Genomic DNA, 27362 nt, shown 5'->3' with positions numbered 1-27362 from the left:
GTCTCACCTCAGTGTCTGGGAATGTTATAGAATGGATAATCTTGGGAGCCTTCATGGACCAGCTAAAGGTCGACCAACGGATCAGGCCCAGTCATCATGAGTTTATGAATGGTACAGTCTGGTGGTAAACTTATGATTCTCACAGTCTCCCTGTAAAAGGCTTGGAAGTGGGCAATGCCTAATGACCTGGATGTTCAGGCCTTCAGCATTTATTTACGGCCACTATGAGTAGGCTGCAAATCTCTTAAGCCTGTTGCTGGAATAAAGCCCTGAGGAGCTGGATGAGGCATGGGCACATACATGCAAACCGTCAGCACCAGAAAGGGAATATTTATTACACCCAGTGAAGAGCAGGTAAAAAGAATAAGTCCTCTTTGTGCAGCACTGGTAAGAATGAATAATATTTATGCATGCTTTGACTATAGACTTGAAACTAAAAGAGGGTAGATTTAGATTAGACAGAAAAATTCTTCACTCAGAGGGTGCTGAGGCACTGGCACAGCTGCCCATAGAAACTGTGGTGCCCCATCCCTGGAGGCTGTCAAGGCCAGGTTGGATGGGGCCCTGGGCAGCTGAGCAGCTGGGAGACAGCCCTGCCCATGGCAGGGGGTGGGACTTGATGGGCTTCTAACCATGCTACAGTTCTGTGATTCTATGAGAGTAATTTTTTTTCTTTTTTTCTTTTTTTCTTATTTTTTTTTCTTTTTTTTCCTGAAGGCCTCAGTTTGCTGTTTTATGAGGGAGGAATTAGGTGGAAGACTCATCATGGTTTGTTTCCCAGTCTCTGGTGTTCATCCTGGAGCATCCACTGAAGGAAATATAGACCTCGTGCTAAATCCAAATGGCAGTTCCTGTCCTCACTAAAGTGAATGGGGTAGCTTTCTGAAATAAATATCTAGTAGTTGTTAGATATTTGGATCCGCTTATTCCTATTTTGCTCTAAAATAATTTCCTGAGCAAAATAATCACCCCAGAAATATTTGATGACTGATTTGCCTGAGAGCTGACTAAAGAAATGCAGATTTTAGCCCTCTCTCTTTTTTTTTTTCAACCTCTAGTGGGTCATTTAACTAATTCATATTTCTGTGTCTCTCTCTGATCATGTACTGACATTGGATGCTTGAAAATAAAAAAGCGTAAGCTCTGAGGAGTTTCTAGGCCTTCCGACATGGCCATTTCCAAGATAATATTTAGAGACATTATGAAGCATAATCCTTAACTACCTGAGAGTGATGTCAGACCTGTTCTTTCGGGTTAATGTATGATTTAATCAGCACAAATGGAGCTCCTCAATGTATCTTTCATTGGGATTAAGTTTTTGTTACGTTTTGACATCCATAAAGACTACAAACAAATACAGTGATCTATATGCATAATATGGCGACAGTGACAACTTGAAATTAAGAAGAACACTGGTAATTACATGTAGTGAAACTGGCTAACACAAACCACCTGATAGCATTGCACATTTCACTGATTAATGGCTCTAGTTAAAAAAAACTGCAGACTTAAATCTTACATAGTCCTTAAGATACGGAGAGAAACTACAAAGGAAATTTGTAATGTTTATATTGCAAGTGTGGCACAGCTGGCTGGCAGTTCTGGTGTGATTTATGTATGGCCAAAACACAAAGCAGCCAAAATCAGTACAAAGCCCAGAGCTGTCCACATTGCACACTAAAAGAACCATGAAACTCTTTAAATGTTCTGACTCCGTAACAACTGAAAATTATGTTTTTTTAATCTTAGTGTTTCTTTAGTCCAGTCTTACTTGAAGTATACTCTACCAAATGGGCATCTTTTTCTCTTATTTATGGTACTCTAGAAACAACAGGGAATCCAAATCTTGTATAGATTCACTGCACTTTACCCCTATTTCTATTTATATCAAAATGCATCTTGTGCCTGTAGAATGGTGGTTCCCCAGACCCATGTGAATTCAGCCACTGGTGGTCCTACACAGCCCTTGGCCTTGTAAGCATCCTTGCCCCTGACCTGCTGGACCTTGTTGCAGTCTATCCTGCCTACTTTGGCTAATTGCAGTGTGAATGCTTGTCAGCAGGGTTTCAAGAAAGAGCATCAACTCCTTTTCCTAGATTCATGATTTACATCCAGATAACAACTTCTGGCCACTTTTGACAGGATCAGAGGTGAAGCAGTGACCCAGAGTTGAAAGGTAGCGCATCCTATTACCAGTACGCATCTGACTGCTGCCTTACAGACCTCCCTACACCCTCACTAGAGGAAAGCAGATGCCTTATTAGCTGCCATCCTTGAGTGGCTTTTGTCATCATGTCAACTTTGGAATAACATGGGGGAGACTAAGGAGACAATAACCCAAAATGAGCTGCTAGGCACTTGAAATGGAGTGGGGAAAGGCATCAGTTTTTAGAGAGAACAAAACACAAAAATGCACAAAATGTTTTTGTAGGTTGCAGACAATAAAGGAACAAATCTTGCACCCAGTTATTGCAAAATATTAATGATAGCTAGGATTTAATTATAGTAAAGACAGAGTAAAGAAAGCCAGCAGCAGAAAAATTTATGGCAGCGCTTGGCACCCACCTCTCTTTTCCATTTACAAAATGTATAGTTAGTGTAAAAGCCTATCCAGCAGGTAGCCTACCCTCCCATCACCTAATCTGGTGCTTTAGAAATGTGGGTGCTTACACTGACCTCTCAGTTGGCATCTGAAAGGAAGATTCTTCATAGAATATGGAATTAATTTTCTGGTACCCAGGTAAAACCACTGACCCTTCTCTTCTGTCCATAGAAAGGAAGGCAGTTGTAGCACAGACAGGCAGCAAGCTCATTTCGCCACATGTATTTTGAGCTGAGGAGAGGCAGACTCAGCTCTCAGCCAAGTTCTAGGTTGAAATGAAAATGTATTTAATAGTAAAGTAATAGTCTCCTTACTTTGGGATTAATCATGGAAATTTCTTTATGTTCATCAGCTGTGAATAACTGAGAGGAGTGTCTTGGCTTTATTATTCACAAGATGACAATGACCACTGAGAAGTGTTACCTGAGAAATAAAAACAAGTGACTAAAAATCTGTTAGGCAAAGTACTTCCTACAGAGATCAAAGATTATTATTACTGCTGTCACAGAGATCTCTGGAGGGATCTCATCTCCATGTTACAGAAGTGGCTATGAGTCTGGAAGGACTTGATTAGCTTGGAACAGATATAAAGGTGACGGCCAGGGCAGCCACTCTCTTTTGGGGGAATACATAGAAGAGTAATTAGCTCAGCAAAAGACTGGGAGCTTGTATGATCTCCCTTCATAAGTAATTCAGAAGAGTTAGTAGCAGGAAGGGGGAAAGGGCTATTTAAGCTAAGCTAAAGAGCGCTTTTGGCACAAGAACGAATGGTGTGAGCGGCTGCAGGAATCCCACAGTGCCAGAGACAGAACCGGAGGAAGTGTGAAACGCCATTAACCTTCCTGGCTGTCCTTGGCTGTGTGCTGAGTGAACCGGTGCTGCTGCAGAGGGCTTGCTGGGCTCTGCAAGGAGAACAGGAATTTAATGACAGATCATTGGAAGCAGGAGCTAAATTCTGGGTAGCCAGCATCTTTAGACTGCGGTAATTAGCAGACAAGAAAAGCTAATGTTTGTTTTTCCAATAGGGTGTAACTACTTTGAGATGTTTGGGAGAGTGAAAAGTTTGGGATATTGAAAAGGGTGAAACTCAGCTGGTCTGGTGCTGAAGAACAAGGTTATAAAGCTGAAAGGAGGTGGAAGTCAGCACAGAACCTGCTTCTCTGAGTCTGAACTGGAGAACACTTCATCAACTACCAAGAAATCTTCTTTGACCATCAAGCTGAAGCATGTTTGTGGTGTGGAGCCCTGCCCCTGTCCAAGATGTGATGGTCTGAAACAGTGAAAATGCTACAAGGTGAGCTCAGGCAGTCCAGCCTATGCTCCTTTTGAGTTATTCTCCTCCAGTCTCATTGTCACTGCTCTCAGAAGTGTCCTGGATGATATCTGTAATTACTGAAGTGCCTCCTAGCCATATCACGGAATCATTGGATAGCCTAGGTTTAAAGAGACCACAATGATCATCTATCTAGCTTCCACCCCTGCTATGTGCAGGGTCACCAACTAGCAGACCAGGTTGCCCAGAGCCACATCCAGCCTGGCCTTGAATGCCTCCAGGGATGGGGCATCCACAGCCTCCTTGGGCAACCTGTTCCAGTGCGTCACCACCCTCCTGAGTGAATATGTGTGAACATGCCAACAAATATATCATGTTTTCCAATCTCTCCACCATTACACAAACAATACCTTTCAGGGTTATCCAAAATCACATGCAGTGCACTCTTATCTGCTAAAAGTTCTCAGGCTAAAAGCCTAGAGAATCCCACGGCAGCACAACCTCCATGGTGTGGTGCAAACAGGAGTGTGTTTCCCAGTCTCTCCCCATTCACCCAGCTGGGGCTCGTTCTGCCTTTGTGTCACCATCACAGCTCCTCTCATCCTCCTGCCAGTAACTACAGGCCAGTGAGGGTGGCAGAAGCTCTCATGTCCTGCCACAGAGATGTCCGAGCACAAGTGGGAGAGGGACAGCAGGTGATGAAGGATAAGCCACCCTAGCAAAGGAGCATTATGGGCTGATGGAGAAGCATGAGCCTGATAGGGGTGGGGGAGGAAGGAGTTTGAAGAAAAACTGATTGAGGTAAAAAAGATTTCCTTTTTAAAAGAGAGAGACAGAGGAACATTAAACAGGTAATGACAACGTAAATGGAGGAAAGCTACTGCACAAGTACAGCTGCATAATAATCAGAAGAGGTTATACATGTATTCAGCAGCTATTTGCACTGATCAGCCCAGGGACTTGGATCATGATGGAATCTGAGCATACAACAATAAAAGCCGATTTCCCAGGTGATCAGAGGCACGATCTGAAATGAGCTACTTGCAGCTTTGTGGCCACTTTGTAATGCATAGCCACAGTACTCCAAACAGTGTGTCTGGTAGCTCAAAGGCAAATGTTGCACCTTGTCCTCCTCTGTGCCTTGGGAAACTGAGGAAGCATATTTAAATAGAACAACCATGTGAAAATGATTCTATGATTCTATGGTTTAGTGGGGAAGTATTGGCGGTAGGTGGATGGTTGGGTTGGATGATCTTGGAGGTCTTTTCTAACCTTGGTGATGCTGTGATTCTGTGTTCTATGAAAATCAGTTGGTACAGCTCTCCTTACAGACAAACAACTTCTATTGGGATCAGTGGGAGCAAGTCATGATAGTCTGAATAAAAATCCTTTGCAATAAGTAATAACTCCACTTTCATAGACCTTCTATTTGCTTCAGCTGCTGTGGTAGCTGTTGTTTGTTTTGTGTGTTGTTGTTTGATTGGTTGGTTTTCCAAGTCAGGAAAGCAAGACCTCTGTTAGCTCAGGTCTGGAGAGAAGTTACATTTCTATATTTATTAGTGTTAAAAACTGCATCCTCCTTTTAGTGCAGAAAAAAATGTTTGTAAGCTGTCCTTCAGTAACGCTCCCTTTTGGACTAGGCAGGACCGAGGCTATTTGTAAAGCAAACAAAGAAAATCAACCTTTCAGTGCTTTAACGTAAGAGTAGGCTGCCCAGAAATATATATCTGTATCCTGTCATCTGCACCACCATGCTGCAGTAGAGCCTGGCAAATTTAATTACATCACAGTATTCTGTTTTCTCCCAAAGAGAAGAGAAATGTGTTTGCCTATTGCCCCGGGCTCTCTCATTGTGCAGGGAGCTTGCCTGCACCAGCGCAGGCTGGGCAAGAGCTGTGTAAGCTGCTGGTGAGCTGCCCACAGCCCTGTCTGTGTCCTGGCAGAGCTGCCAACCCTGCTCCTGCCTGCAGTCACAGCGCGGCGGGTGGGCTGCCGGCAGCACCTCTATTAAACGTGTGCCGCTGATGGGGCTTTCCCTGGCGAAGAGAAACTGTGCTGGGCTTCAGACCAGAGTGTCTGAAGCATCAGCAGCCGTATAGAGGCATCAGCCGCTGTTTCTGTCAGCAGTGCAGGTGGAAGGGTGGGAAAGAGCCTGAAGCTGATCCAGAAGAAGGCCTGCATTGATAGTGCTGTTCCTGTCTGTGTGATGTGGGAGCTGTCAGCACGCCAGCAGCTCTGTTCCTTTTGAACATCTTCGAGCAAATGAGACCTCTGATTTCTGTTCCAGTTGAAAAGCTTCCACTGATTTCTCTTGCTTCCACCTGAAAAAAACAACAAAACGTGATTTAAATCAGAACCCTCAGGCAGCTGATTTTCCAGATGTGTTACTGATTGCCAGGGCCGTGGTTCATCCACAGAAACAGCAGTGGAATGTCACCACTCAACAGTGCACTTGACCTCAAAGCAGATCTCTGCTTCAGACAACAGAGCTCACTGAAATGATGTAACTTCCTAGCAAACAGTCAATCTCAGTGCCTACCCATAGCCCTAGAAGGAGCGCAGCTAAACCAGCTATGGGAGCAACTGGATTCCCACAGCAGTTCTTCCCATAGGCAGTGGGCACTGACTGGAGGAACTCTTCAGCGGCCTCACACTTTCTAGATGTTCCCCAGAGCTGAGGAATCCTTGCAGGATGACTTAAACACAACTAATGGCGGCTTTGCAGAGCGCCACAACCAGTATGGAGGATCTGCTCCGTGCTCTACACTGAACCTCAGCCCACAGCATTTCCAAGCACTTTGTGCTGTGTGGGACTACGTCTCAATCACAGAATGAGGCTCAGAATATTTCTAGATAGTACAACTATGATTCAAAGAATATTAAACTTCATTATTAGTTTGAAAAACAAGCCTTAATCTCATTAGGAGAATGAGACAGCTGGAGCTGGTGGCCACTGTTTAACTTCCAGCTTACAAAAAGCTGCTGGTTGCTGCTGAGAGTCGCTGTGCTTCACACAGAAATGACTGTTGAAAATCAAAATAGCAAATTACTTTCCCATGCAGAAGTAATAAGTGCATTTCATGATAGGCAGAAAAGCCTGTTAGGACATTTCTGTGTCTGGGAATTTGCAGGCTAAGGAATTACCAGAGACATAAAATGCATGGACTTACAAAGGATAAGAAATTGCAGTTACTTTTGCAGTTAATAATGCAGTCTGGTGGGCCTGGCCATTTTACTGGAACCTTTTTTTTTCAAACTGGGATAGATTTTTTATGGGTTAAAGTCACTATTTCTGCTCCACTTTTCTCGGTTGTCCTGGCGAGTATATGCTTTTCCAGCATGAGAAATCTGAATTTAGATGGTCCTGAGGCAGTGCAGCTACCTCCATTCCTATCCTGAGTTTCAGTACAGCAGAGGCTGTGTGAGATAGCTGGCATGTACCAAACCCTGCTTCATGCCCTAAAGCATCCCTTTGCCTTATACAGGAAAAGGCTGATCACACAAAAACTCATCCCTTGGCCAAGAAGGCTGCACAAAGCAGGACATGAGCACAGGCCAGGGGCAGCACCAAGCAGCCTGCTGCAGACAGAATGGAACTGGTATAAATGCATGTAGGGTTATATGTGTGTGCTCGTTACACCTGCTGGGCTTTAAGGCTCTGTCTGCTCTCAGGAGCAATTTACCAGGCAGGGTGTCATCTTATGGGGTGACAGGCTGGATTCTGATCATCCCTGATGCACACACACATGATCTCAAGGGTGGTCCCTGGTTCTTTTGGCAACAACAGAGAACACATGGAGGCTACAACTCACCTTTTTTTTACCGTCTCCAGTGGATGTTCCTCCGTAGTCCTATTGTACAGAGAAGAACAACGATCGGTCCATTTATTTTAGTGCCCTAGGACTCTAAGACTTTCTGTGAGCAGAGCCCAGATGGATCCCTCTAGCCCCATGGGATTTATGACATCAGGCTCCTGCCTTGCCAGTGAACCTACAGCCCGCCCTTTAAAGTCAATGGGACAACTTATGATTTCACAACTGTGGACACACAAATGCATTTGCAGAATCACGGTCTTCTCCCCCCGACCTTTCTCCCACCTCCCTGGATTTCTGGAAGTGTTTTCTACCAAGGAAACCATTGATCAAACGGGCAGCTCAAATTTATCAAGTACTGGTTGGATCCACTGTGACTGGAGACAAAGGTCTTTCATATCATTTAAATTGGGAATTTTACATCGAATTCAATATGTCTGTGGTCTCTGAAGGCAAATATTTTCATTGAGTTTTATTCTAAAGTATAAATAGGCTTTGATTGTACTTGTTTTATTAATTTGTAGCCTTGTATTTTCTGTGTGTAGACAGGATTTCTAAGTAAAGCTAACTTATCAAGATCAGATTCTGGCGGTGATTGTGCTGCTGGTTACTTTCCTACTTACAGCATGTAGCCTTGTTTCACTTCTCTCCTCAAAGTGACTGAGACCCTTTGATACTGAAATAGTAATTACTCCATCATCTGTTGTTCACTTATTAATGAAGCTAGATCTCTTCAGGCATATTTTTGTCTTTCTGGTTGATGCCTTGCAGTTCATTCAGTAATTTGTTTGTTCTTTTTTTCCAGCCTTTTTTTTGCAGACTAAATTTTTAATCTCAGTGCTGATGAATATAAATCCAATTTTTTTGAAAGTAAAGGAAGAGATTTTGTAGCTCTTTGATATTTAGAGCTACTAAACTCAAGAGACTGGAGAATGCTTATTTGTTAACTAGACTGTAAATGCTCATTGTATTATAGAGTTTTACTTGATTTGCTGAATACATACCCAAGGCAAAAGAAAGGGTTCAGAGCTACAGAATGGGCAGTCACATCCTGGAAAATAGCAGAATGGAAGAAGATGTGAGGATCCCAGGAAATAAGCAACTCAGCAGGAAATCCTGGTGCCCTGTCGAAGCACATGGTGCGTGAACTGGCAGCTTGCGAGGAGAAAGGATTTTTCTGCTAAATGGGGCACTGGAATATTGCGCGCCATTGCTGCTGCTGCTGCTGTAAATCAGATAACATGGGAAACAAACAGAAAAAGTCCAGAACTGAAAAGAGCAAATATGGGGCCTTGACAAACCTTTCAAAGCCTGAGTGTCTATAGCTTTATCAAAGAGAAAATTGAGAAGTAACCTGATCACACTGAGGTGTGCCCTCACAAAAAGGAAAAGAAATCCAAAATCTTTTTAATAGACCTGAACTTAAGACAAGAAAGTAGAATTAGGAGTGAGGCTGACTGTTCTTGGCTGTGTACTCTGGTCTCAAACTCTAGTTTCATTTGAGCCCCAGCTAACGGAAGAGCCAAGAACTATGAAGTTATCTTCACTTTGATGATTTTGTATTGAGAGTTAATATTCCCCAGGTGGAGATGAAATCATGGCAACAGTTTATGGGTGGACATTTATTGCTTTTGGTTTATTGCTGGTAGGAGTTCCCACCTACACTACAATCAAGCACACAGAAGCTACAGCATAGTAAGATACCGCTTGCAGAAAACACTGTTGCTTTCAGGTTCCTGCAAAAAAAGTCTACTCTGCTAAGAGAAGACCTACAGAAGAGTATTTCTGTGCTTATTTTCTAATTATAAGGAAAACAAGCTTGTTGTGGAGCCATACTTAATGGGCTGCCACTTGTGATATTTTCTTTTTTCTTAATAAGAATTATGTGCAATGCACAGTCAGTGACTTTGCTATTGAGCCAAGTGATTTTCCTAGGCTTCACAAGCACAAGTGGGTCAGATGCACTGCAAAATAATTACTACCTATCCTTTTCTCAGAGTTTAAGCCAATACTGGAAATTCAAAAGCAGCATAAAAATTCTCACTGCCCTTACACTTGTAGTTTAAAACTTTGCAGATATGTCAGTAATGGATCCTGTTGAAAAATTCATTTAATGATCCCCTTGAATCTTGGGGCTTGGGGTACACGTCAGTTGGCAATTGGGCTGGGACAGGCATTATGAAGGGAGATTTTCTCTGAACTATCAATGTACAAATACCAGAAAAAAAGTAGGGCTCATACTTATGCATTGCACTGTGCATCAAAGTAGTCTGACAATCCTACAGCACAGAAGTCAGGTCAGGCCCCTCTTAATCATAGAATTACAGAATCACTCAGGTTGGAAAAGAACTTAAGATCATGTCCAACCATGACCAAACCATACTACCCTAACTAACAACTCGCCACTAAATCATGTCCCTGAGCACCACATCCAAACAGTTTTTAAACACATCCAGGGATGGTGACTCTACCACCTCCCTAAGGAACCTATTCCAGAGCTCTATGTGCAGCTTTGATCAGCATGGCGTGAAGCAGGGACTCAGTACGGAGAGAGAGTGCCAGTGTGAAACATCTGGGTGAGGCCAGGTTAACAAGGAAAAAGTTCCTGTGAATGCCTTGAATGTGTACCCACAGCTAGATGGGGAAAGCGGATTTTATGATTAGGTCCTTATTTTTGTTTGAATGGGTCAGGAATACTGGAAGCCTGTCAGTCATGTTTGTATCTGTCTCTTACAGTTTCAAAATGTTCACCTGAATTGCATTCAGAACTTCTGAGACTTGGGTTCTTTCTCAGAGCTTTGTTTCATCTTTGCTTTCCTATTCACACGGAACTTCGGGTGCCAGGCTCTAGAGTGGACCGCGTAGTTGTAAGCACTTCTAAATCAGGTATGAAAATTATGGCTAAAAAATAAGTTGAGGACCAGAATGCTCAGGATTTTCATCACAGTTCTGATGGATTAGTAGAAGAAAAGACTTGGAGAAGGTTGCTTTAGTAACCAATGCTTTAGTACTTCAACAACCCTAACTTCCCCCCCTGTAAAATGAGCATTTATCTTCCTCTCGGGCTGCTCAACAAATCAAGTAGTTTAGGCCTTTGAGAAGCTGACAGAGGCACTGGCAAAGCATGTTATAGTTTGCTGCTAGCATTGCTGTGTTTTTTTTCCTCTCCATTTCACAGAACAAGAACCACTTCAGTTACATCAATACACCAGTCACCCAGTACAAATTAACTCCAAAAAGATTTGAATAATTCAGTGCCATTTGCTGCGTGGACAAACTGTGAATGGAGCAGGTCCGATCCATAAACAGCTTTGACTGCCCCTTCTCTCTCTGCCTTACAGAGCTGCCACGTTGAGTTACATTTGCTGCACTTCATGAGGAGAAGAGAAAGCAGCTGCGAGGCTGAACTTTGATGGCCAGTGATACTGCTTTAACTTGGCTCAGCCAGATGTCATTTTCAGCAGGTTGCTTTCTTCTGTTGCATGCAGTTTGCTGCACATTAGCAGCGCAGGCAGCCCAGAGCCCACTGTCCAATCATGCCCGCAGAGAAACAGAGCAGGCCCTCAGGCCACATCACTGTTGGGCTAGGTGGTGGTTCTCACAGGACAATGCCTCCTCAACCCAGTGGGGCATGGCCCAGACCAACTCTTCTACATGTCATGTCTACATCCTTTGCAAGCTCCTGACACTTAAAATAGCAAATACGAGCTTCTGAGATGGAAAAAACATAAAGGAGTGAGCACCTAACAAACATGACGCTCATTATGTGTTCCATCTCCCTGCCTCCTCCATATGAACAGCCACACACATAAAGGAAGGGAGAAAGCTAGAAAAACACACCAAAAAGCCACCAGGACCATTAAAACCATCCACACTCAGACTTCTTATGCTTGCACATGCCAACCATTCACATGCAAAGACATACTTGGAGGAAGGAGTCTATGAAACAAGCTCCTGAAAAGCATTTGTGATGCCTATTTCTCATGCAGTGAGTGCTTTTAGTTTTATAAGTGTATCTAGTTAAGACCACTTCATTTGTGCCATGCTCTCTTAACAGCCAGCGCAGAAATAAATATACAGATCATGACAGAGGCTGGTTATATGTTACAATACAAGTCATTTCTCACACTAGAATTTTATCAGCTTTGGGAGGTGGGGGGCTGTGACATTACACTATAACTCTTTCCTTTTTAATTCTCAGTCTCCATGCTGTAGAGCATTCTAACATATGAAGGTAGCGTCTACTGTACTCCATGTCTTAGTCTTTTACAAATAGCATTTCTTTTTTTCAAATGTGAAATGCATGCGAATAGGAAGACCTCATTGCTGAGCCAGGGTCACTGAGTAGTTGCAAAGTTGAATAATTAAAGTTCACTTTGCTCATTGCTGCAGATAAAACAGATGTAACTTTGTGCTGAAAATAAGCGATATTCTCATCATTAAAGTAGACTTCATGGAAAGTGTTTTGCATTATTTGTGTCACTTCCGAGGAGTGCTCAAATTACTGAACCACAGATTTTCAATATCCAGCTTGTGTTATGATTGTACACGACAAAACCAATTTGAGGTGCTAAGAAGCAGCACTGCCTCTTTGCAGCACCTCAGTGTGGAGTGCTTCCCATCCAATTGGGTTTCCTTGCTACAGAGCAGGCTCCATGCAGCCAGTAATAAGCATTTGGCTGAGTGAGCAGGAGGGATCCTCTAATGATTCACTATTTCAAACTCATGGTAATATCAAGAAAAATAGTGAAATCTTTAAGTTTGTCTCTCCTGAATTACCATCAGAACAGTGTTTAATCTTAAGCACTGTTACCTTGGTGTATCTGGAAGGAAGTAACTCTGCAGAAATAGAAGGCTGATAAAAACTCTGCTGAATGAGTGTGAATGAATGATCCATTCAGGGTGCTCAGGACACAGAGTGCCAAGACTCAAGAGCGGTGGGCTCTGTAGGCAGAGGAAAGGAAATCCCTGTCTGACACACCAATGAGTTGCCCCTTTGCTATCCACAGCACAATCTGATTTTGGTAAGAAATGGTAAACAAACGTCATAAAAAGCAAAATGTCTTCTATAAAAGGTCTTTTTCTTCATAGGTTATGTTCTTTACAAGGAAGAACACGTTCTGCGCTGGATGCTCTCCAAGCATGCCACGTTGCTCTTGAAGTATGATATCCAAAACCAGGCAGAATGCTCCAGCTGTGGTTTGATCAATGATGGGTGGAAAAAGGATTTCCCATGTGCCTTGCAATTGATATTTCTGTCTATCTCCCACTCTAATAAGATGGAAGGAGAGTGTTGGCAACAGCACAGTTGAGGTTTGTGTTTAACTATTCGCCTCAGATCCATGTGGAAAAGGCTCCTCAGCACTTGTCTTCATACTCTGTTGGAAGTGAGAAAAAAAATGGATATTATCTATCCTTATAGTATCCCAGCTAGTATTTTTAAAGCCATTTTCTCTGGATCTTTTAACTTCTAATTTAACCCATGTGTACACTTGCACTTTGTTCCACCTCAAGCCACCCCAGATTTTAAGCTCACTTTCAAGGCCCAAATCAGAGACAAAATGGATCGACGTTAAAGCAGCCAGGATATCTCCAGTGCTCCATCACAGCTAAACAGGCTCTTTCAATATCCGCTGAAGTGAGGTGTCTTGACATTTTCCACAAAGAATCAGTAGAAGTCAATATTCATTAACTTGCGGTTCCCTCCATTACTATAGTAGACTTTTATTTGTGTACTTCCTAGGAACTGGCATCAGAGTGGTCAGTCTACAGCTACCACAACCATCTATTTTTCCCATATTTATGTGGGAATTATCTCATTTTGACATGTCCAGGACTTTATCCATCTGCAGTAATACCACATCATTCTAACACGGATTTAGTCAGTTTAAGTGTTCCAGGCCCAGCTAGATATTTAGAAGTATGTAACATAGGTTCAGACTACTTAAATGCCTTCTTACTCTGAGAACTGTGCATGAACAGAAAGCTGATTTTTACACAGCATTCTGAAACAGTTATGCAAGAACTGTACCCTAGTCATAAAGTTGTATATAACTTTCTGAAAATACAGCATGTGCCTACAAAGGACACAAAATACTGGTAGCACTGTATGCTTCCATATTTTAGGTGCATCTAGCAAGTTAGTAGTAAGTGAAGGGCACAACATAAGATTGGCATCTGAAAGAAGTTAAGAGCTCAACAGTATTCTTAAGTTTTGATCAGACCATCCCTGCAAGTATCAGCCTTCAGATTGAGCTGAACACTGTTCTGAAAGCAGAAATCTTGTTGTTTACTGCCAGGTCTATAGCATATTGATGAGAGCAAATAGAATTCTTTTTATCCCCCAGCTTGTCCTCCCACCATACTCATTGATCTAACAGCTGTGTTATCACTCATATTTCTTGTTTCCTACAATGACTGTTGTCTGTAGGAGTTCCACCAGTTCAGCCCCTTATTCTAGTCATGACAGAAGTAAGTCTGGGGATGTTAACAGGAGTCACAGATAACATCAGAACTCAGTTTTAAACTTGTAATCACTGAAAAGCTCTGCTTTAACGGTTTAATAGGGTAAAGAGATAAGATCAGCACGCGTCCCCATAGACCATTCCCGCACTCCTGTTACATGGCTGCCCAGCATCCCTCCCTTCATGTGACGCTCTGTTTCTGGTGGAAGCCCGATGGAGCAGCTGCAGGATGCTCCAGATCCAGGGACCAGGCAGAGCAAGACGCGAGTATTAAGCAGTGCCATCTAGTGTAGTGCGGGGACTCCTTCACTGGGAAGGAAGCTGCCTCCAGGCGTTGTTTATCCCTTAACGGGGCGAGAAGGACGGTGCTAAACCCACAGGCACCCCAGAAGGGCTTTAACAATAAATGAGAGCGAGAGATGCCAGAGTGGCTTTGTGCCTTCAGAATTCTGCCTGATCTGTACCCTGGATACCCAGATAGCCCTCTTTTTATTTTTGGATCTTTGCCTGAGCCACAAAGAGGGTGGGGGAGGACATCTGCATAAGCCTCTCCCTAGATTGGAGCATCCCTACTGCAGGATTAAATGCCCCATTTCAGCAGTGTGATGACAGATGGCAAGAACTTGGTTGGAGGGAGCTACCGAACCAATTTCTGAGCAGCACCTGGTGCAAGGCTTTAAGGCAGGCTCCACTAAGATGGAAGCCCTTGGTAGTATAGACTTTCACTAGTGAAGCAGAAGAACCATTATAGAAGGGGTTAACATGCTCTCTGGTAGCTTTGCGTATCACCCATCCTATTCAGAGCTCTATGCTGCATAGAAATAGCATCAAGTGCAGCTAAGAGACAGTGAACAAAAAAAGTCAAATATCCCTCATAGGTCAGTAACAATTTCTGCAATGGAACAACTTTTGTGAAAGCAGAGTGTGTTCCTCTCAGCCAGAACTGGGTGTCAGCAGCATTTCCTGTGGCTGTTCTAAAAGGACTGCACCAAACAGAACCACAGCCAGGTGAGGCAAGTAACCAGGGCTTACCCCCTGACCACCTTCAGCTCACCCAGCTCTTCACAACTAAACCCTGCCCACTCCATGACCCAGTCCCCTTAACCCCACCCCAGAGGGGGCTCCTCCCTTAAGTAAGCTGCTTGTTAGTCTTATCTCATCAACTGGGAGACAGCTGATTAGTTACAGGTAGGAGCTAAGCCCATCTCCTTAAAGCCCCATCTCACACATGACCAGATGAGTATGTATATATATAATTTGTTAGAAATCTTAGGGAGAATGCTAGTCTTCCTAAGCACATACATAGACAATTACAGGTTACTAAGAAACCAGATAAAACTTTGTGACCTGTGTTATACGGAACAACGGATTAGCCCAGAAATTGGCTTCTGCCTTCTTTAAATCAATGAATTCATTTGGATTGAGCAGCATGAGAAGTGCTTCTGAGTTGTAAAACGACATGCCCTAATAGAGGTGGGTATTACTGTCACAAAGAAACTGTCTCCTTAAAGGAAATTATTTCTTTGAAAATGCTTATTTATAGATACAGACAAATTAAGCCCTTCTCAGTTTGGGTTTCTAAGGTAATCGCCTCTGAAGACAAATATAGCTGGGAGTCTGTCATTGTTTATAAAACAAATGTTTGGAAGTGTACTGAAAAGTAAAGAACCATCAGCAGCGTGTGACGCTTGGGCCAAGGGAAAGGGAAGCTGAAGCATGTGATGGCCCCATGCAACTCATTGCTGCCCGGGCAAAGCGACAGTCTGCAGCACACATTTATGCTCTGCTCTGCTCCATTTTTTGGTCACTTTGCAGATTTGCCTGATCTCCGGGTTGGGAAACTTGCTGTTACCATTTGGGTAGTGGAGCAGCAGCCACCTGCAGTGGTTTCCCAGCAGTGCTGGCTTTTCCTACTAGCCCTGCACATCCCCACCTCCTTGCTCAGCCTTGCAGCCGCAGGAGAGGAACACGCCTTGCGGCCCCCAGCGCCGGGCTAATTACCCCCGGCTCTCACTGAGGCTCGCATCAATAATACAAAGCCCCGGAACACAGCAGCCTGGCATTATGCTGCCCGCTCATTAAACATTCCTTTCTCTGCAGCTAGATCTCAGAAGGGATCATGGAGATACTCTGGGCAATATATCATCTATTTGGAAATCTGGAAAAGATATCACATGTTATTCTATTATGGATCCTCTATCACGCACCTCCCAGTGACGATACAGGGTCAGCTGTCCTGCTGTGAACCCTGCATGGCCAAGAGCTGGTGCTGTGAGCAGGCAAGATCTGGGGTTCAAACTTCATTGGGATGGCCACAAGAAGGACATCCAACTCCTTCGAGTACACAGGTGGGTCTGGCCCTGTCTATGGCCTTGAGGTTCATGCCAGATATAGTTCTGTTTTTTATGTTTTCTTACTGTGTAATTTCAAAATGCTTTTTCATAGCCTGTGTGAAGCAGCCAGGAACTCCCCTGAGGAATCTAAGAAGACAAGGAGCAAATTTACCCACATTTGCTAGTGGCCATCCATTTCCCAAACAGGCGCTGGAGTGGAGGTGAAGGTCTCAGAACAGACAAACTGCTTACACCCAGAACATCTCCCATGGGGTGATGACATGCCTAAAGTGCAGGTTTGTCTGATAACAGTGATTCCTGTTAGAAACTGGAGCAAGCTACTCATGGAAGGGGAGGGGGGGGGAGGGGGAAGGGAGAGGGGAGGGGTTGTTGATTGCAGAATTCCCACATTGAAAAATATGTCTAAAAGTTCTTTGTGAAATGTTTTCACCCTGGTGGACAAAAAACTTAACATGAGCCGGAGTTGTGCTCTTGCAGCTTGGAAAGCAAATGGTATCCTGGGCTCCATCAGAAGAGGGGTGGCCAGTAGGGACAGGGAGGTGATCGTCCCTCTCTTCTCTTGTGAGGTCCCATCTGGAGTACTGTGGCCAGGTCTGGAGCTCCCAATACAGAAAAGGTGTGGAGCTGTTGGAGAGGGTCCAGAAGGGGGCCACAAAGATGATCAGAGGGCTGGAACACATCCCCTACAAAGTCAGGCTGAGGGAGCTAGAGAAATAATGTACCAGTCCAAAGCAAGTCTATCCAGGAAGTCACAGTCAAAGGCAGCAGCTGCCCCAATAGCATGCTACCCAGGAATCACTTCATCCCCACCTTATTTGAAGTAGGAGAGGTTCTGAATGCTTTTTTATTCTTCCAATGTTGCTGTTACCTGTTAAATTGCACCACAGATAGCAGCAATTTCCCCTCCTTCTCCTTCATCCCCCCCCAAAATCTCTAATGCTTTCCCATGCATTGCCACTTACTGCTCATTTTGCCACATGCACAGAGCCGGCTCACTAATCTCTGCTGTTAATGCACAGAAGCATTAGTCAGACCTCTCAGCATCTGAATCACCCTTACCCTGTGCTCAGTGCGTCTCATTCAGGTGTTCAACACGCTCAGCCAAGAGTAGCTCTGGATTACTGTCATTTTGTAAATGAACGATTGTTTTGGTCTTCAGAAAGGAAGGTGAGAGAGGGGAATATTTTTGTTTTGTTGCAGTGTTGCTGCCACCCGATTTCATGCAGGATTGTGATACTCAGTATATAAATTCTTTTCTTTCACTTCTTTCTTCATTACAGCTGAAGATTTTTTGTCTTTTTATAAATATCTCCCTTATACTTTGATATGAACTTAAGAAAAATGATTATGAGTTCATCTTCCTTCAGAAATAGATGGCACATGATTAGAGTAGATAGAATTTATGTAGATGTGTGTGTATGTTCTTATATAAATCATAGAATCACAGAATCATAAAGGTTGGAAAAGACCACTAAGGTCGTGTAGACCAACTATCAGCCCATCCCCACTGTGCCCACTGACCACATCCCTCAGTGCCACATCCACACAGTTAGTGAACATCTCCAGGGGTGGTGACTCCAACACATCCCTGGGCAGCGTGTGCCACTGCCTGACCAAATAAGCATGTACCATCTTTTTCTGAATGAAAATCAAAGCATAATTATTTGATTACAGATAAAAAAAAAATCACTTGATCACCCTCAGCAAGTTTGCAGATGACAGCAAGCTGAGTGGTGCAGTTGACATGCTTTAGGGAAGGAATGCTATCCAGAGTGACCTGGACAGGCTTGAGAGGTGGGGACATGCCCATCTCATGAAGTTCAACATGGCCAAGTGTAAGGTCATGCACCTGGGTTGGGCAATCCCAAGCACAGATACAGGTTGAGCAGAGAAATGTCTTGAGAGCAACGCTGAGGAGAAGGATTTGGGGCTGTCAGTTGATGAAAGACTCAGTGTGAGCCAGCAATGTGCACTTGCAGCCCAGAAGGCCAACTGTATCCTGGATTGCATCAAGACAAGTGTGATCAGCAGGTCGAGGGAGGTGATTCTGCCCCTCTACTTTGCGCTGGTGAGATCCCACCTGAGTGCTGCATCCAGTTCTGGGGCCCCCAGCACAAAAAGGACATGGAGCTGTTGGAGCTGGCTGAGGAGGACCACAAAGATGATTGGAAGGCTGGAGCACCTCTCCTATGAGGACAGGTTGACAGAGCTGGGAGTTCTTCAGCCTGGAGAAGAGAAGGCTCCATGCGGACCTCAATGGCGGCCTTCCAGTTCCTGGAGAGGGCTTACAGAAAAGCTGAGGAGGGACTTTTTGTTAATGGCAGGTAGCAACAAGATAGGGGAAACAGTTTTAAACTGCAAAAGGGCAGATTTAGACTAGATATTAGGAAGAAATTCTTTACTGTGAGGGTGGTGATAACACTGGAGCAGGTTGCCCAGAGAGGCTGTGGATGCCCCATCTCTGTAAACACTCAAGGCCAGGCTGGATGGGGCTTTGAGCAACCCGGTCTGGAGGGAGGTGTCCCTGCCTACAGCAGGGGTTTGGAACTGGATGATTTTAGAGGTCCCGTCCAACCCAAACCATTCTATGATTCCATAATTCTGCGATCATAGATTTAAAAATAAAAAAAATAAAAAAAAATAAGGGGATATCTTTGGTGAAGATAGTAACTGGGATGAGTCGTTCAGTTGGTGGGTTCTTTAAATTATTTTTTTTACCGCTATTCTACAGCATTTGAAATTCAGACAAAATGTGAAAGGTGAGGACTATTTTTATAAAGAAAATTGGTTATTTCATTCTATTAAAAAACAAAAACAAAACAAAACAGCAAGAATATCTATCTATATATATTTTTTTCTACCTTCGCTTTAAAGTGCATATTTTACTGTGGACAGTCATTACTTTTGTTTTACTTCTTGGCTCAGGTGTGTTGTGCCGTATGTAAAATCAGCTCTGCCAACAACTCTGTGTGCAGGAAGAGCCTTTTAGCCATGACAGTTCAAAGACATGAGAGGTAAAGTTTGTGGGAAAAAGTAATTCACCTCCTTGATTAGAGCAACTGCTTTATTCATTTTTTCCAGCTGTAATAAAATACTTCCTCCGCTACCTTGACTATTTTATATAGGTATGTGTATTATAATGGCTTTATAAGAGTTAAGCATAACTGCCTGCAGCTACACTTTTAAGTGTTGCAGTTCTCTGCCTCGTTGGTCTCCATGACTTACCACCAGGATGCTGAAAGGGTTCTTTTCCTTGTGGGCTGTAATTTTCTAGGTCAAGTAGTGTTTGCAGTGAGCACCGTATTGCTCAGAGACAGATGGGCTCCTGGATTTTGGGCAGCACTTCTCAGTGCAATTGCTGGGAAGGCCTGGGACATGTCTTGAGATGGAAGATTCACTGCCTCCAGTTTGTAGTAGATTTGTGCTTCCTATTTCATGCAGCTAGGTGTAAGCTGATCGGGAATACAGAAGTCCTGGTAAAGCAGGTACAGTGATGCCTTATTTCACATTTAGTTTTGCATGACAAAATCCATAATGAGCTACTAACTGAACTCCTAGATGTTTTTGTTGTGGCCAATGCTGTGTCTTTTTACTCATCTAGTGGCATTCACCAGAATCCAAGTCAAGGCAGCTGGTGTCTTTAGCGCTACTGAGACCTTATCCTTTACACTGGATTTGGCGTGCAAGTCACAGAAGAGCCTGGAAAAATCCAGGGTTCAAACTCCATTGAGCATGCTGGGACCCAGCGAGCAAAGGGCATCTGGCTCCTCTTGTATGCCCACAGCAAACTGCACGCCAGTTCCTCAGGCAGTGCAGGGACTATGGGGGTAATGCTGTGCTCTGTGCTGGAGGTATGCAGGCTAAATGGTGGCTAGGTGTTCCCCAAGCTTTGATTCCATCTGCCAGGCAAAATATCCTGCATAGACAATAAACATGTCGTTTACGCTATAGTCTTTTACTGTACATTTCTCAAACAAATGTAAATAAAGGGAAAAATGTTTGAATCCTATTTACTAGTTGAGATATAAACAATGGACGCATAACTTCAGCTACCTGGTGCAAATATATGGATCATAAAGCAGGAAAGACTATTTGTGATCATCAATTTTTTCCCCCTGTATTAGAGAGGTTATGGGATTTTCTTGGATTAACTCCTGTATGAACTGGGGCATTTCTCTGAGAAAATAAATCAATCTCAACTTCAGCATGTCTAGCGATGAGGAATCCATTACAATCCTCACTAAGTTGTTCTAATAATTAATTACCTTCTATGTTAAAATGCATCTTGTTTCAGATTTCACTGGTTCTTGTCAGACTGTTTTCCACTTGAGCGAAGTGACATACATTATCAAATTCCTAGTCCTCCATTTCCACAGGAGAGGGAAATGTGTGAGTTATAACCAGCTCTCCCCTTAACCTTGTCTTTGTTAAGTGAAATAGATTGATTGAGTCAATTCTTCTACAACTGAGTTGTTTCTTCGCATGCATCTGCTTTTCTTTTTGGGGGGATAACACCTACCACAGCCAGGACATGCAGCAACGTTGGAGAAATACAGACAGAAGTGTATCTGGAAAGGCTTTTTTTCCCTATTGTTATTCTCTAGGATGTGTTTCAAGCTCACTTTCTGAAGTGAGAGATAAGGGATGTTCTAGGATGGGATCTGTGCTTTGAGATGGTTTGGAGAGCAAAAAAGAAGTGATATACTTTGTCTTCAGCACACCACAGTTATTTCCTGCAGATTGTCTATAAGCTTGCTCTTCATTTCCTAGGGATCTTGCTTCTACGGGTGGATTTACTGTATTCATTCTCAGAGGCCTATAGCAAGCACTGTACTAAGGGACCACCTCTTACATGAATCCAGATTCATTGATAAAAATGATAAAAGTGAAAAACTGGGCCAGACAACATGAACTAACTACATGACGGACAAATGTTGGGTTCGGAATATGTTCTTTTTGTGTTTCCTCTAGTTGGTAAACAAATGAAATGAAATAGTGAGCATCCGACAGTAAGTTTTGTTCTGTTGGTGTCAAAGACAACGACGGAGTGAGTGGTCAAAGAGCTGGGAATCTCACAGGTTGGGAGGAAAAGGCCAAAATGGCATTTTCCTTCCCAACAGGGAATGGGAATACCATGACAGTACTTGATCTTTTGGAAAGAGTAAATGTATTTTTTCCCTTTTATTTTTTATTTCCTCCCTTCCACCCTGAGAAGCACTAAAGCATTACAATGGCTTTCTAAGCTCTCCCATCTATGGCCACACTCATTTCTAAATCCCTGATCTCTGGCAAAGTGGTAAAGTTTTGCTTCTGAAGTTTAGCACATAAAATGATGAGTAAAATTCCCCCACTGAATCATCATTTCTCTAGCATGTAGTATCTGTATAACAAGTTGGCCAGAATTTCAACACTGCATATGGCTTTTTCACACATGAACACATTTTTTATTGCATATTTGTTTGAAAGGGGATATCAATTTCAGAAAACAAAGTACACCTCTGGTCTGAAAAATGGCTGTGTGAAGTACAAAGAGCTCCAATTTTACTTTTGTCCATAAAAAACATTATGCAAACTTCAATACGAAAAGTGTGAAAATACACAGAGCTTAACACCTTAAAGTTCAGTATGTGTTCAATAGGGTGTGGACTTTGCTAAGGCAGCGTTGTTCTCTACAGGCTGGTGGCAATAAATACAAATATTCACGTGATCCTTCAAATTTCAGCCATACTGCTGTCATTATTGAGTTTTTCCACTAGGCAGTTTCCAGTTGTCAAGACTTGAAGCATCCAGTGAGCTCCTATTCTCTCAGATGGTCTCTCCTTTGGGGAGAGGGAAATCAAACTAATAAGAGAGAACATCCAGGTTCAGGTGAATCACTTGGTCTTTGGCACTTGGGAAACTTGTCTCAGATCATCGTCTAAGAGATACGGCATCAGGATCACTTTTGTTAAAACCACTTTTGCATTTCTTGCATATGAGAGGGTGGTATATTAGTAAGTGGTTGCAGACAGCAAGTGGAAAAATCTCATTGCTTAAAATGTCTTTCCTGAAACAACACATGGTTGCAGCTTGTGCTCCTTCTCTCTCTGCTTCTCTTTCCTCCCTCAGGGAGGGGCTGCATCAAAGGGGTCCATGGACAGAGAGGTCATGGTGATGCCTGGCTCCACCATGCCTAAAACCCCACTGTTGGATGACTTTGATTTTGGCCTTTGCTCTACATGCTATGAATATGGGATTCAGTCAACACACCGGCACGGAGGCCTAAATATACCTGCTTCTTATAAAGAATATCCTTTGAGGTCTTGATATAGATTCTGGCAGATTTGCAGAGATGGTTCACCAAGGAGTGGTGCAGGGCTCAGAAGTTGTTTAATTCCTGAGTGCTGATGTCTTTCACACACAGTGCCTCCCCTGCAGTTGGTTGGAAATCAAAGCCACAGCCATTTCCCTGTTGTTGCAAACTTCTGCAGATTTTAGTCTCTTGCTGCAGGGTTCCAGTTTGATGCAGAGGGTTGGGAGAGTCATTAAGTGGTTGGGAAGAATGAAGAAGGATTTTTGTAGCCAGCCTTTGTCTAAATGTTACACTAAATAGAGCCTGTGAGGAGGTGTCCTCCAGAACTGTGCTCCTGAGCTGAGAGATGGTGCAGGACACAATAACACCTGCAGCTCCCCATTCTGGGCATCTTCCACAAATATCACCACAAAATCTTCTCTCTCCTTAGATTTGCGGCAGTGTCCTTCTCCAAGTGGGTGACAAGGACTTCTCTTGGTCAGAGGTCCTCTGGAATGGCCCAGGGAGCAGCAGCAACACCACGGAGCCTTTACTGCAGTTCCTCTACAACCAGTGTTACATGGGGAGTGCTAGCCACATGTGTGTGGGCTGTGCCTCAGGCTGTAGTACAAGAATACAATGCAATCACTGAGGAGATTGAGGATGACGTGGCAGGAGGAAGTTAAAGTATCTGAGCTTTGGTAGCAGTCACACTTATACAGCAATCCAGGGCTACTCGGTGTATCCATACCTCTATTATTGATGCTATTTACCACCAGAAAACCTTTTGTGCTTTTGTTGGAATTCTCTGTTCCAGGTTCTTCTTTTCCCTGAGTAACTGTGAGCAGAAGCAAGGTTCATTGGTGCAATGGCCTCTAACAGCTGTTTTGGTCAGCATAGATATGTTGGAGCATGCACACAACAGCAGGCAAACCAACAGGCAAAACAGCAGCAGCAGCAGCTGGGACAGCCCTCCAACCCAAATCAAAACACAACAAAAAACAACTTTTCTTTCCATAAATTGAGATCTGCACCCCACTTTAATGTTTAATTCCCCAGTTATTGTGAGAATACCTCACAGCAGAGGGTTGGAACTAACGATCCTCAAGGTCTCTTCCAACCTAATCCATTCCACTCTTCTATTTAATTAATTGCATTGGTTGTTTTTCCTTTTTAAAAATACAAAATAATGATCTTTTGTTGCTATTATTCAGATTGGAGTTATATTCAATTAACAGTACTTGGTATTTTAACAGGAGCAAGGAGATTAATGTAAGAAGCGTGCAGTAGATAAACGGAGACAAGTCACGTGGGGGTAGTCACAACTTACCCTCTTCTGTTGCTGAAAGTTTAATTTAACAGCATTTGCTCGGTGTATCAACGATAGTTTTATTCAGGGCATTAAAATGGCACAAGCATGTTACTTTGTCAAGAGACGCTTGTAAGGTTTGGTTCTGAAAGGCCGCTTCTTTACAACCATTTGATGACCCTACATGCAGAGCACAAAATGAGCGTTGTGTTTTCATGTGAAGAGCACGGGTAGCTTGTGTTAGAACCACAGCAGCACAAATTTGGGAAGTACTTTGTGCAGATTTCATCCGTGAAGAAACATCGTTCGGGTGAAGGAGCTGAAAACCACAAAGCAGTGAAGGGAGAAGTGACTCTCGTTCCTCCTGCTTTGGTCTCCAGCTGATGGTCTCCCTGTGGGAGAACCCTGCGCTGCTCACACTGTCATCCATTTCAGAAGCAGAAGTGCAATTTGGGTGATGTTTTATACCGGGGAGGGATTAGAGATGTGTTCAGTCAAATATTTTGGATGGAGTAATTCTCTTTGCTTTTCCTTCCTCCGCAGTTTCCTCCCACTATAGGAGAAATGTGCCAGCTGGGCAACCATGTGTATCGTGCCTGAACAGCCACTGTGCAACCTGAGCAGGAACTTTTGGACCAAATTCCCATTATCACATCTTCTTCCACAGCAATAAAGCCAAGAACACTAAGAGAGGTGCATTTTCAGCACCTTCCTATTGGTCTAGGCTTGGTTTTGCCATCATACTGGGTGATATTGAAGGAGCTGATTTACATCAGTGTTGCTTTAGCTGAGTAAGGTACATCAGCTGCGGAAGGAAGAGAAAATCCTGTGCAACAGAAAAAAGTTCTCAATTCTGTGAGCACACCTTCCCCTTCAGGATGAAAGCAAGCAAAGCTGAACATGGGGCATCATAACATTGAAGAATGTTTGAGTCCCATGTAGAAAACTCAACACATTGATTCTTGCAAGGATGCCTACTGCTGCCCGTGTTTTCATCCTCTGAAGGGAGTGGAGCCTTCTGTGGTGGGAACCATAATTGCTTCCAACCCAATGAGCTGTGAGGAATAGGAAGCAGGAACTTTTATACAAAGGCCCCGTTTTCATGCTAATATTCATACTAATAAAGCAGAGGGTAAAAGAAATACGTGAAGTTATGATTTGCAGAACCACTGTTTAAAGCAAAGCGTCTTTGTAGAATGAAGTCAAGTCTGAATTTTTTGAGCAGCAATAAAGGGGGTTTGTATGTTTCCCGTTACAGACCCCAAATGTCTCTAAATGAGGCTGTTAAAATGTAAATATGGAATCTATCTCAAGATTGTTGTCATCAGCATCATCAGCACATCAGCTCTATATGAAAAGATGCCAACCAGAATTACGACATCATTCTTTGGTATCTTAAAAGAATACGGGGACATACATTCTTGCACCCAAAGAATCAGCAAGCTGGTGTGCTCCTGTAGAACCACAGAATCACAAAGGTTGGAAAAGACCACTAATATCACCTATTCCATCCACCAGCCCATCCCCACCATGCCCACTGACCACGTCCCTCAGTGCCAAATCAGCACATTTCTTGAATACCTCCTGACACAGTGACTCCCCCACCTCTCTGGGCAGCCTGTGCCACTTTCTGAGAAGAAGCTTTTCCTAATATCCAACCTGAACCTCCCCTGGAGCAACTTTGGACCATACCTTATATTACCTTCTAACCTACCTCCAAGCCATTTGGTCCACCTCCTCTTAATTTTTCCAAACTCAGGAATCACGGAATGGTTTGGAAGAGATGTTAAAGCCCACCCTGCCATGTGCAGGGCTGCCTCCCACCAGCTCAGCTGCCCAGGGCCCCATCCATCCTGGCCTTGAGCACCTCCAGGGATGGGGCATCACAGCTTCTCCAGGCAGCTGTGCCAGCGCCTCACTGCCATCATGGTAAAGAATTGCTGCCTAACATCTAACCTGAATCTACTATCCTTTCATTTAAAGCCATTACCCCTTGTCCTGTTGCTAACTGCACACGTAAAATGTCGGTCTCCCTCCTGTTTATGAGCTTCCATTAAGGAGCCGTAGGCCACAGTGAGGTCTCCCTGGAGCCTTTTCTTGCAGCTGAGCAAGCCCGGCTCCCTCAGCCTTTCCTCACGGGAGATGTGCCCCAGCCTCTGAAATAACCGAATAACCGAACAAAACCTAATGAGAAAAAATAGAAATAAAAATAGAGGCAGACATCAGAATTGGGAGCCATGCAGAATTAGTAGGAAACGTCTATATACAACAACAATGCTTTAATACTTTGGGCTCGGCTTCACCGTAGCCGACAGCTCAGACACCAGGAGGCACCCCCTTGCTTGCAGTTTTCACACATCAATACCACCACGTGTCCGCCCCTCTCCTTTCCCATCTTCTCAGCAGCCGATGCCTCGCATCCGTATCATAAACACGCACAGCCTGCCATGGGGGAGCACTTCCTTTGTTACCGCTACGGAGCCACCCCGCTCCGGGCCGGCGGCGCTGAGCATCCCGGCTTACGGCGGCCACCGGGGCTCAGGATGCGCAGCGCCGCCGGCCCGGAGCGCCGCGCCCGGGGTTGGGCTCCGCCGCTCCACCCGCTCAGCTCCCGGTAGCGGCCGCGCTCCGCCGCCATCCCGGCACGGGACAGCGCCTCCCGTCCCCGCTCCGCCGTCGCCGTCGCCACAGAAACTTTTGTCCCGGCGTCCAATCAGCGAGCGGGGGGGATGGGGGGATAGAGGGGGGGGTTGAGCGGAGCCCGGTGAGGAGCGGAGCCGCGGAGCGGAGCGGAGCCCGGCGCTGGATGGAGGAGGCGGAGAAATGCGGGAGGAAGAGGAGGGAGGGGGGGTGGGGGGGTCCTGCTTGGAACGGCGTGAGATGAAGCGGTGGCAAAAGGAGTAGGAAAAATCACTGCTTTTCATTATTATTATTATTATTATCAGCATCGTTTTCATCATTTCTTCTTCATCCCTTACAAAAGAAAAAAGGAAAAAAAAAAGGGGGGGGGGGGGGGGGGGGGGGGGTTTTGCTCAGCATCCGCACGCAAACTTACTTGCACGCCTGGCAGCCGGATCAGCCCGAAGGGTCCCCCAAAGGCTCCCCCGCACCCGAGGAGTCCTGCGTGCGAGCATCACCCCGGCACAGCGCCCGAGAGCCGCCTCCTTCCCTCGCAGCCCTCCTGGGACCGAGCTTGCTCTCCTCCAGTCCAGCGGCCGAGCCCATCTCCCATCTCCTACATCTTTTCGCTTCCCCCCCCCCCCCCCCCCCCCCCCCC

General features: G+C 44.3%; 1 long non-coding RNA gene across 2 annotated transcripts; it reads right to left on the bottom strand.

Moving 5' to 3' along the window:
- Positions 1-1004: 1004 nt before the first annotated feature.
- On the bottom strand, positions 1005-27362 carry LOC107310153. Of its 2 annotated transcripts, XR_001553495.2 has the most exons (4): positions 27141-27362; positions 8692-13065; positions 7688-7726; positions 1005-6196 (listed from the first exon to the last, which is right to left on the bottom strand). It is a non-coding gene; the product is annotated as an uncharacterized LOC107310153 (long non-coding RNA). The 2 variants fall into 2 exon arrangements; XR_004306215.1 differs by having other exon boundaries at positions 7688-13065.

Source organism: Coturnix japonica, chromosome 2 (genome assembly GCF_001577835.2).
Source record: "Coturnix japonica isolate 7356 chromosome 2, Coturnix japonica 2.1, whole genome shotgun sequence".
Lineage (NCBI taxonomy): Eukaryota > Metazoa > Chordata > Aves > Galliformes > Phasianidae > Coturnix > Coturnix japonica.
Note: the sequence above shows the minus strand (reverse complement) of the source record. Positions and strands in the feature narration are given on the sequence as shown.